The 9,595-nt window shown below is 36.0% G+C and overlaps 1 non-coding gene across 1 annotated transcript; it reads right to left on the minus strand.

The window, feature by feature from the left end:
• Nucleotides 1-5,772: 5,772 nt before the first annotated feature.
• On the minus strand, nt 5,773-5,879 carry LOC145044586 (small nucleolar RNA R71). The gene has a single exon (XR_013681535.1). It is a non-coding gene; the product is annotated as a small nucleolar RNA R71 (small nucleolar RNA).
• Between the last annotated feature and the right edge of the window lie 3,716 nt (nt 5,880-9,595).

Here is a 9,595-nt window from a genome sequence, read left to right on the forward strand (position 1 = left end):
TCTCTAAATTGACTAGCCCGGATCTACGGGCGTTACACAATTGACCCTCTAAATGAGTCATAGTACAACTGTATGTATGAGAAGAGGAATCAAGAATTGAAGAAATGGTTAAATCAAGAAGTCAATCATACTTTGTTCCAAAAACAAGTCTTAGAGTTAAGATTGTGACATTGAGTGACAAGTCTTAAGAAGGTTTATAACATTCATCAAATGTGGAAAGTTGTGATGTCTTGGATAAGACAAAGACCAACTAGGACCAATTTTGTGAAGTGTTTTGTCTTGATAAAAGCTACACTAACTCTTGAATATTTGTTTGTCGAGAAATGTTTATTGACAAGAGAATCTTATATGTCAAGGAGTCAGTGGGAGTCTTAATGGTCTTGAAAAGTTCAAGAACTAATCAAGAATAAACCTTATCAATCATCACTAGCACACGACTTGAGGTTCACAACTTATCGTGTTGACACTATCTTGTTTCTGTGCTATTCCAATTGAGTTAATCATGCATGTGAGTTCTATGAGTTCTCATTTGAACGCATAAAAGGCAAGCACCTTGATCAATGAAAAGTACATTGATAGGAAAGGATGAGCTGCTTAACTACTTGGAAGACATGGTGGGCACTCGTGTTACCATAAGGCAAGAAATCAAGATTGAGAAAGTTCCGTCCATATGAGTTTGGATTTGTCGCAAACTTTGGTTTTTGACAAATTCGCATGGATAGGAACACATACACCATTAAAATCTAAGTGTCATAAGATTCCCTCCTTCATGAAAATGACTGTGAGGAAATGCTTTCAATAAGAGAGATTTTAAGAAGATAGTGATTGTGAAAATCGTATTCTCGAATTCGATTATGGTTACGGTATCCCTTTCCATGATTCGAATTGTGGGATTTGGCAATTAGTCTGAATTGTTTAGACACACATATGAGCTATCTAAGGCAAATGTGTATAAGTTTGAGAAGCTTAGATAAACGATTATCAAAGCATTAGGTATTAGAAATATGAACTTAAGAAATTCAATAGGTATTGTTTTCTGGAAGTTAAGCTGTTTTCTGAATACATGTCAAAGCTAGTGGGAGCATAAGTGTTATGCTAATATGATAATAATCATCATGATAGTGGGAGCATAAATGTTATGCTTGTATGATTATTATGGTAAGTATTGCAAGTTAGCAATATTAATTATAGAAAACAAGAGTTATTCTTTGCAAAGTCGTAAGGGTTGAAAAGTTGTTTTGCTATAATTAAGGGAGTGAATATTATGCTTCATTTCAAATCTAAAGGCTTAGGTTGTGGAATGTTAACAAATTTAGTTAAGGATACATAGTGCAATTATGATTATGACATCCCTCTTCATAATCCGAATTATAAGAATGTGACACATAAGATATTATGGTAGAAGATTGATAAAGTATCGTATCTTTATATAAGACATTTTGCATCGTGTCCCATATGCTTCGGGTATAGGATCGATTGCAAATGCTATAATATTTGACCATTCTAAAATTTTCCAGATGTCTAGCGCATTAAGAGGGAAAAAGGACAAGAATTGGTTTTGACTATGATAATTAAACAACTATCAAAGGATGATCCAAAGCTCGCTGATGATTGGTCGCTTATGAGTAGTTGGAAGTATGGTATTGGATGGACCATATCGACATTATTATGAATAGATAAGATTCTATTAAGAATGAGTTGTCATATGGAAAATATGGAAATGTTTCCATATTGGGAGATGATTATTGAGAATCTATGTCTAGATTAGAAACTTTTATGCAAGAAGGATGTTCAAAGGAATGTACTTTGAGTGAGAGACATCATATCTATAGAATTGCTTCTGATAGAGATTGGCCAAGTCTTTATGATTTTGAGCTATGACTTTACAAAAGGATCATTGCATAAAATGTTAGAATCTAGCATATTCTATAAGTGACAAGAATTTGATATTCTTATACTTATGATAAGGATTGGGAGTTGTGAAATGAGTATGATTGGAAATGTGTTCATTTGATCTATTTCACAAAGTAAGGACCATAAGTAAACATTGTGTGCATGCTAAGAGCATGGGACAACTGTAGTAATAATTCAAGTAATAAGTTAATTAACAGAAATAAGAAATAATGAGTTATCGATATGGTGATAAATAAAAGGTGTTTTATTTATACTCAAAGGTTTGGGACCATATTGAATTAGTATTATTCTTGTATTTCACTTTGCATGTTTTGACTTCCTGAATAATTAATTAATTCAGAATAATCAAATTATTCGAATGGTCCACAATCGTTCATATGTTGGAAGTAGGTATGAATGAAGACTGTCATGAATTGGTTTGTAGAATGTCTAAAGTGTATTAGGCATAACAAATGTTTTCTCCAACGTTCATGAGTGCTTATGAATATGATTTTGAGCATTCGATTAAACCCACACTCACAAGAATCACTTCATGGATTTTATCACGAGTGATTGTGAGTAGATAATATTGTATATTCTTGAAACCGAGACGTATGAGTTGTTATTTGCTGGTTGGTTGCACATTGATAATAAGTAAACGCACCTGTAACTTGGTGTCATAAAACTTATTGTTGTGTGTGATTCGATGAGTGAATGCAAGCGAGCATATGAGTCGAAGTTTATCCATTCCTTTTACTCAAAGTGGGATAAAAGCGATATCTTTGGGCCCCTCGATGATTTAGTGATGACACCTAAGCGCTTGGCCAAGCTGAGACTAAGTTGATGTGTTCAATTGTAGACTGTTGTTAGTCGTCATAAATCGGAAATCGGGAAACATAACATAGACTGAGAGAATGATCAAAATCCATGTCTCAAGTCTATACGATATTAAGAATGGAGGAATATATGATCCCTTATCTAAAGGACACGCTTCTGATAATATCACAGTTGACAGCGACTTTTGAAAGCTACGATTGCTAATTAGGATCTGCGGTTATATGCAGAATAGTTATAAGACTTATCCAAGTGGGAGACTGTTGGATTAGTGTCTAAGTCCATAACTATTTTGGTATGTACTTGACCCGATTGTGCATGGTCCTTTTGGGTTGCCTTCACACTGGTGACTAGATAGGATGATTGTTGAGGAGAGAGGCTAGTTTATTGTTAAGAATAATAAATTAGGATATAAATATGATTTTTTAATATATTATATGAATAATATATTAATTTGGAATCATATTATTAATTAGTATTTATTTAGAAATTAATTTAGAATTAATTTTGGGATTAAAGGAACTGACTGAAAGTGCAGGGGCTATTTTGTAATTATTCAATAGTTGAGGCTTTGGGCCATTTGATCACCTTTATTAAGGCTTGAACGAAAATCCTAGAAGGATCTAGGAGTTTTCGTCCAAGGGCTTAAGGAAAGGAGTCCATGGACTTGCTTAGGCCCTAAGCTAAGGGATTAGGGTTTACACCTTGAAACCCTAGTTAGCCTTAAGTATAAATAGCACCCTAAGGCACTAAGGTTTCGTCCAAGCCTTGGGAAACCCTAAAAGGGATGAAATCTAGGGCAAGATACCCTTCTCTCCTCTCTCCCATATTCATCCTTTCACCTAGTGTGTTTGTGAGCCATTAGAGGTACTACACTTGTGGTACTTGCTTTCAAGAGCTAAGGAAATTCAAGGAACTAGTTGTTATTGCTATATAACAACAGAAGGTATGTATTCTATTTTTATATGTGAATTTAGAAAATAATAGTAGCATGCCAGGGTTCTTTTTGTGTTCATAAAGTTGTATAACTAATAGTGAAAACATAGATCCAACTCTAGGGTTGCATGCACACATAGGACTGTTTGTATAAAACCCATCATATAATCCTCGTGATACAAGTGAGGGACAAATTAGGAGTCCCGTTCATTGATTCTTGCATTGCCTCATCACTTTTTCCATCAATCACAAACATCATGGAGACAAGGTGCCAATCCAAAATTTGTTCAACTTGTGGAGCATCATCAGACCCGGGATTTGTTGTGATATTCTTTATATGTTGGCGAGGTGTTTGGGAATGAAGGCGGCTAGTTCTAGGCCCGGGAGTCCTATCACGGGTAGATAATTAGTCACCTGCCTTTCCCGGTCATACAAGATTTTTGTCTCCTAATTTTATTAGGAACCTTACTCGCTTCCTGGACAATGATTTGACGATTCAGTTCTTGGGTATTATAAGGGTTGTAGTGAATGTATGGGAAGATATATGATACCCTCGGAGGATGATGAGCAACAACATTGGCAACCCGAGTAATAACATCAACCAAGGCCCCGAAGAAGAAATGTGAGAGCCCGGGGAGACATGGAGGGAGATCATAGAGCGGCACAACAATATGCGGGTGGAGTACCCATCGAATCATTTCAAAGTCAGGTTGGTTCTTATTTGGATAATCTTCGCGGTGGGATGACTTACAACACTCAAGTTCTTGAAGCCATGTTCTCTCATATGAATGTGGTGTGACAACCACCGTGCCACCCCAATGACCGCATATTCCGACGTGGGAAGAACTTTGGATGCCAAGGGGCGATGGAGTAGAACCAAGTGGAGCTCAAAGAGATGAAGATGACGATTGATCGCTTTATTTTGTTTAGTCTTTAGTTTTTAGTTGATTTGGTTTTTCTTTTGTTTTTGAAATTTGATTTGGTTTGTAAGACTCTTTAAGCTATTATGTTACTTTTCTATTTCTTTTGGTTGTTAATTTCCAGATTTGCTAAAGGACTCACGGGAAAGGAAGGTCGAGAGGTGTAGCTATTCGCACGCATCATGTTTTTGGCGTCGTTGCCGGGGAACGACTTATTTGATTGTTGATTTATTTTCTTTAGTTTGATTGATCATTTTTGTTGGCTAAAACCTGCAAATGGTTATTTTTTCAGCTTAGGTTTTTGTTTCAGTAGCAGATTCACGGCGTGAGCCTTAAGCTCACGACGTGAGTTCAATGTTTTTTTTTGTTTTTCTTTTCTATTAGTTTTTCTACGATAACACAAGGTGGTGACTTTTACCACGTCATGGTGACCAGTCAGTAGGAAATTTTTATTTAGTTTTTGTTCAATTTTACATTTTTATTTTTTTTATTTTGCAGAATTTCTTGACCAGAGACTCTAACACACCTTTGGTGCCACCACTTGAAGATCTAGAGTCAGCCATTCACAAGAGGCGGATAAGAACATGAGAGTGAGCGAAACACAAAAAATTCATCTTTTAAAGACCTCAAATCAGTATTTAGAAGGAATTCGGGAAAGAAAGTAGGAGAGTCGAGTACATCATGAAAGGACAAAAGCAGCACAGGAAGCTTTAAGCAAGATCCAAACCCAAGGGATACCGAATACGATACCAAGCCCGAATTCGCATTACATAGAACTGAATCCAAAGAGGAGTCTGATAACGAAATGGAATATATTATAGATATGCCCATGTGAGCTTACAAAAAGCAAATTAGAGATGATGCTGATCCTGGCCTAATACAACCTGCGATTCCTGCAACTACCTCATTCGAACTGAAAGGACACATCCTTACTGCACTTAGGGATGTATCATTTTTTGGAAAGGATCATGAGGATGCTTACAAGCATTTGGATGAAGTAAATGACATAGAAGATTATTTCAATATCCCAAATGTTCCAAGAGAGACAGTCTTGCTAAGGATGCTGCCAATCACTTTTAAAGGAGTTGCTAAAGATTAGCTAAAGGCACTACCACCCGGTGCAATCACTACTTAGGCCAAAATGCGCGAACAGTTTTTAGATCATTTTCCCAACCTTCCAAGATAGATAAACTAAAAAAAGGAAATAGCAAATTTTGAGCAAAATCCGGGTGAGTCACTTTATGAGGCATGGGAGCGCTATAAGGGATTGTTAAGAAATTATCCTCAATATACAACAAGAAGTGTCAATATTTTATGATGGTGTTAATTTCATGACAAGGAAACTCCTTGATTCCTAAGGACCACTTACAAAGAAAAATCTAGGGGAAGTTAAGGAGTTAGTGGAAGAATTTGCAAAGCATTCTCATGAGTATCACAATCCAAGAAGTGAGGGAGTAAAAGGAAGTGGGGGTAGAAATTCTGCAAACATGGGTGCTGTGATGGCCATGCTTGATACAATGGACAGGAGGATGGCAAAAATAGACCAAACAATACATTCTATAAGAGTTGGATAAGAAAGGTGTAATGGTCCACACTTGACTAAGAATTGCAACTTAGATGATAATAGGTATAAAAAGGCTCAAGTTTGTTAGTCCAGTGGGGATAAATATGATGAAGATTGGAGAAAACCAAAAAGGAGTGGTTTCCATCTGATGAATACAAAAAGCAAAAAGGAAGAAAAATATAAGCAAACAGACCAAGGCTTCTACTAAAAAGGGCAACCACCACCCGACAAGAAAGTAGATCTCAAAAACATGTTGACCCAATTTATGGAAGCTTCCGAGAAAAGACATGACGATACTGATGCAACATCGAAGGATCAAAGGACTATGATGAAAAATCATCAGGCTATGATGATTGACCAGAAAACCTTATTAACAAATCAGCAAGCGTCGATCACTAATCTTGAAGCTCAATTTGGTCAGCTAACAACTTTGGTGAATGAAAGATTATCTCCACAATTTACTGAAAACAAGACTTAATCCCATGTCATGGTAATTGATACCGAAGAAGAGGCAATCTTTGAGTTCTTAGAAGCACTTGAAGTGAAGCCGAAGCAGTCTGGTCAAAAGCCGAAGAAGCCAAAGTTCGAAAATAGTATTTCTGCTGAGCAATTGAAGTCACGACGTGAACCTACTGTGTTCACATCGTGTACCTTGACTGAACAAAAAATTTCTGAAATCGTTCCGGCTTATCGTCTGCGCTTACCGTTTCCGTCTCGAGCTAATCTTAGTCCACTAGAAAGGAAGCATTTGGAATTCATAAAGCAAGTAAAGGGTATTCCTTTAAATACTCCTTTCTTCGAGTTATTAGCTAAAATTCCCGAGTATGCGAAGTTCTTACAAGATGTGATAGACACTCGTCAACAATTGAAGAAGAATTCCAAGGTTATTTTAAATGAACATAGTTCATAAGCAGTGTTGGGAGAGTTACCTAAGAATATGGAAGATCCTGGACACTTCACTCTTCCATGTGAGTTTGGGAATAGCATAAATTTGATGCCTTATTCTTTTTATCAGAAGTTGAATATTCAGGAGTTGAAGGCTACAAAAATGACTACTCACGTGGCAAACCGTTCAGTTACACAACCTCGGGGAATTGTGGAAGATATTCTAATAAAAATTGGGAAGTTTATTTTTCCAATAGACTTCGTGTGTTTTGGATATGAAAGAATATCCTGATATTCCGATTATTATTGGACACCCATTACTTATTACTGCTGGAGCCTTGGTTGATATTTGTGAATCCAAGCTTACTTTGAGAGTTGGTGATGAACATGAAGCTTTTGGACTACAAGATGGGTTTCAAGGAAGTGATGTTCGAGGTGGGGTCTTTAACATTGATGAAGAAAAGGAACTTGAAGAATTAAAGAAGCTCATGGAGGAAGAAATCAAGACAATTCAACAAGATAAACGTACCAAACTAAGAGCATCCGTTCCACTTGTTTTTGAATTTTTTGCTTACCAAACTCCAACATCTTTGGTAAGCAAGGAAAGTGATGCTTATCAAGTGATGAAGACGAGGTTACTTCTAAGGAGATGAGTACGTTAGTGAAAGAAGAAAAGATTCCTATGGAGCTTAAAAAGAATGAAGAAAAATTAGAAACTAAAGGGATCAAAAGAAAGATTAATGAAGACAAGAAAAAAAGATAAAAAGGAGAATTTGAAAAAGGAATATATTAGATGAGTTCAAGCTTATAACAGGCGATGGAAGGAGCAAAAGATTCAGGTGGTGATGGACTCTTCTGACAGTTCAACGAAGGGAGACACGGAGTCCAGCTCACGACTCCATTAAAAAGAAGCACTTCTCAGGAGGCAACCTGAGCTAGGTTTGAATTTTATTTTCTTTCTTTTTTTTTTTTAGTTTTTGCATTTTTCGTTTAGGAAATTGATCATTTCGTCATCTAATAATCTCTTAAATGGTAAAAATAAGTGTGAGGTGGGTCGAGAGGTGAGGGCATGTATGTCTAGCCACACGTCATTTAGAATCGAGATTTGAGACCAACAATTTGAAATAGGTGTGGGGTGAGTCGAGAAAGAGGGTAGAGTTAGAGAAGAGTCAATAAAATAGACTTTTGGAAGAGTCTTAATGGATCAAGACATTAGTGTAAGTTCTAATTTGAAAGAAGAAGTGGAAGATTTTTGTTCCCGTCCGTTCGATTTTCACAACATCACATACCTGTTCACGTCGTGAACCAAAAATCAATGGATTTTTAGAATATGTTTTTAAGCGACATCACGTCGTGTTCCTTTTCTTCACATCGTGAATCTGTATGTTTCAAAAAATGAAGCCCATTGATGCATTTTCTTCTTTGGATTATTATGAAGATTATTATGGCTCGTTTCCTCTACCATACAATGTGGCATATGCTTTCCCACATTTTTCTTCACGCCTTGGAGATTTGCACTACCTTTATTGAAGATTGAAGTTTCGATTCCATATTTTATTGGCGCTTTACATATTTCGTGAGTTCAACATCCAAGTTCCTATCTAGAAGAATTTCATATTCGAGATGCACATTTCATCCGCACGATTGGAGTTCGATCTCGCCACTACTATCCTAGGGGAGTCTATTCATTTTTCTCTCTTTTATTGCTTTAATTTATTTTATGAATACAATGAGGGCATTGTATGTAATAAGTGTGGGGTAGGGGGTCGAAAAAGTAAAAAGTAAATTGCTAGAAAATTTAGACAATTTAAAATTTTAGTAATAAATTTTAAAAGGTTTGAAATAAGAATCTAATAATTAATCCAATAATGATAATTTGAACTTTAGTTGCTAGTATTATATGGGGTGATCTGATGAGAGCTCAAATGTTTAATTGAGCCAATATACGTTATAATGCATTTGTGGCCTCCTCCATTCTAGTGAAATAATGGGGCAAAAACACAACCTCGCTTAGTTTGAGGGATGCAATATGTTTAGCAGCCTATACTTGAGATGTATCCAGGAAAGCTTATGTAGTCATTGCACATAGACTAATGTCTTAACCAATAAGGATTGAAGTTAAGTGCCCTTGCTTAAGCATGTAGGTTTTTGAGTGAAATAAAAGTAAGTACATGTAAAAAAAGAGAGAAATTACCAAAAATTTGAAGAATTTCTGGAGCAATCGAAGTATAAAGTATGAAGATCGAAGATCAAAAATTCTAAAATATCAAAAGTTGAAGACACCAAAAATTACACAAAAAGGTGGTGAATTCAAAGAAATTGAAGATCCAATATCAAAGAAAGTGAAGAATTCAAGAGCTCCATATTGTGGTATCTTGAAGTTGTAATTCTCTAGATTATGGATGTGTGGGTAGCTTTACAAAAATACCTTAAGGTTAGAAAGTTTTCCATGGATGGATTTGGAGGGATACATAAAATGAGCATTGATCAAAAGAAGTGGGCAAGTGTTTATGAGGATTAAGAGTATTTAGAATTAAGGGGGGTCCATAGGAAAACTTTAGAC

Source organism: Lactuca saligna, chromosome 4 (assembly GCF_052625555.1).
Source record: "Lactuca saligna cultivar CGN05327 chromosome 4, ASM5262555v1, whole genome shotgun sequence".
In the NCBI taxonomy this organism is placed as follows: domain Eukaryota; kingdom Viridiplantae; phylum Streptophyta; class Magnoliopsida; order Asterales; family Asteraceae; genus Lactuca; species Lactuca saligna.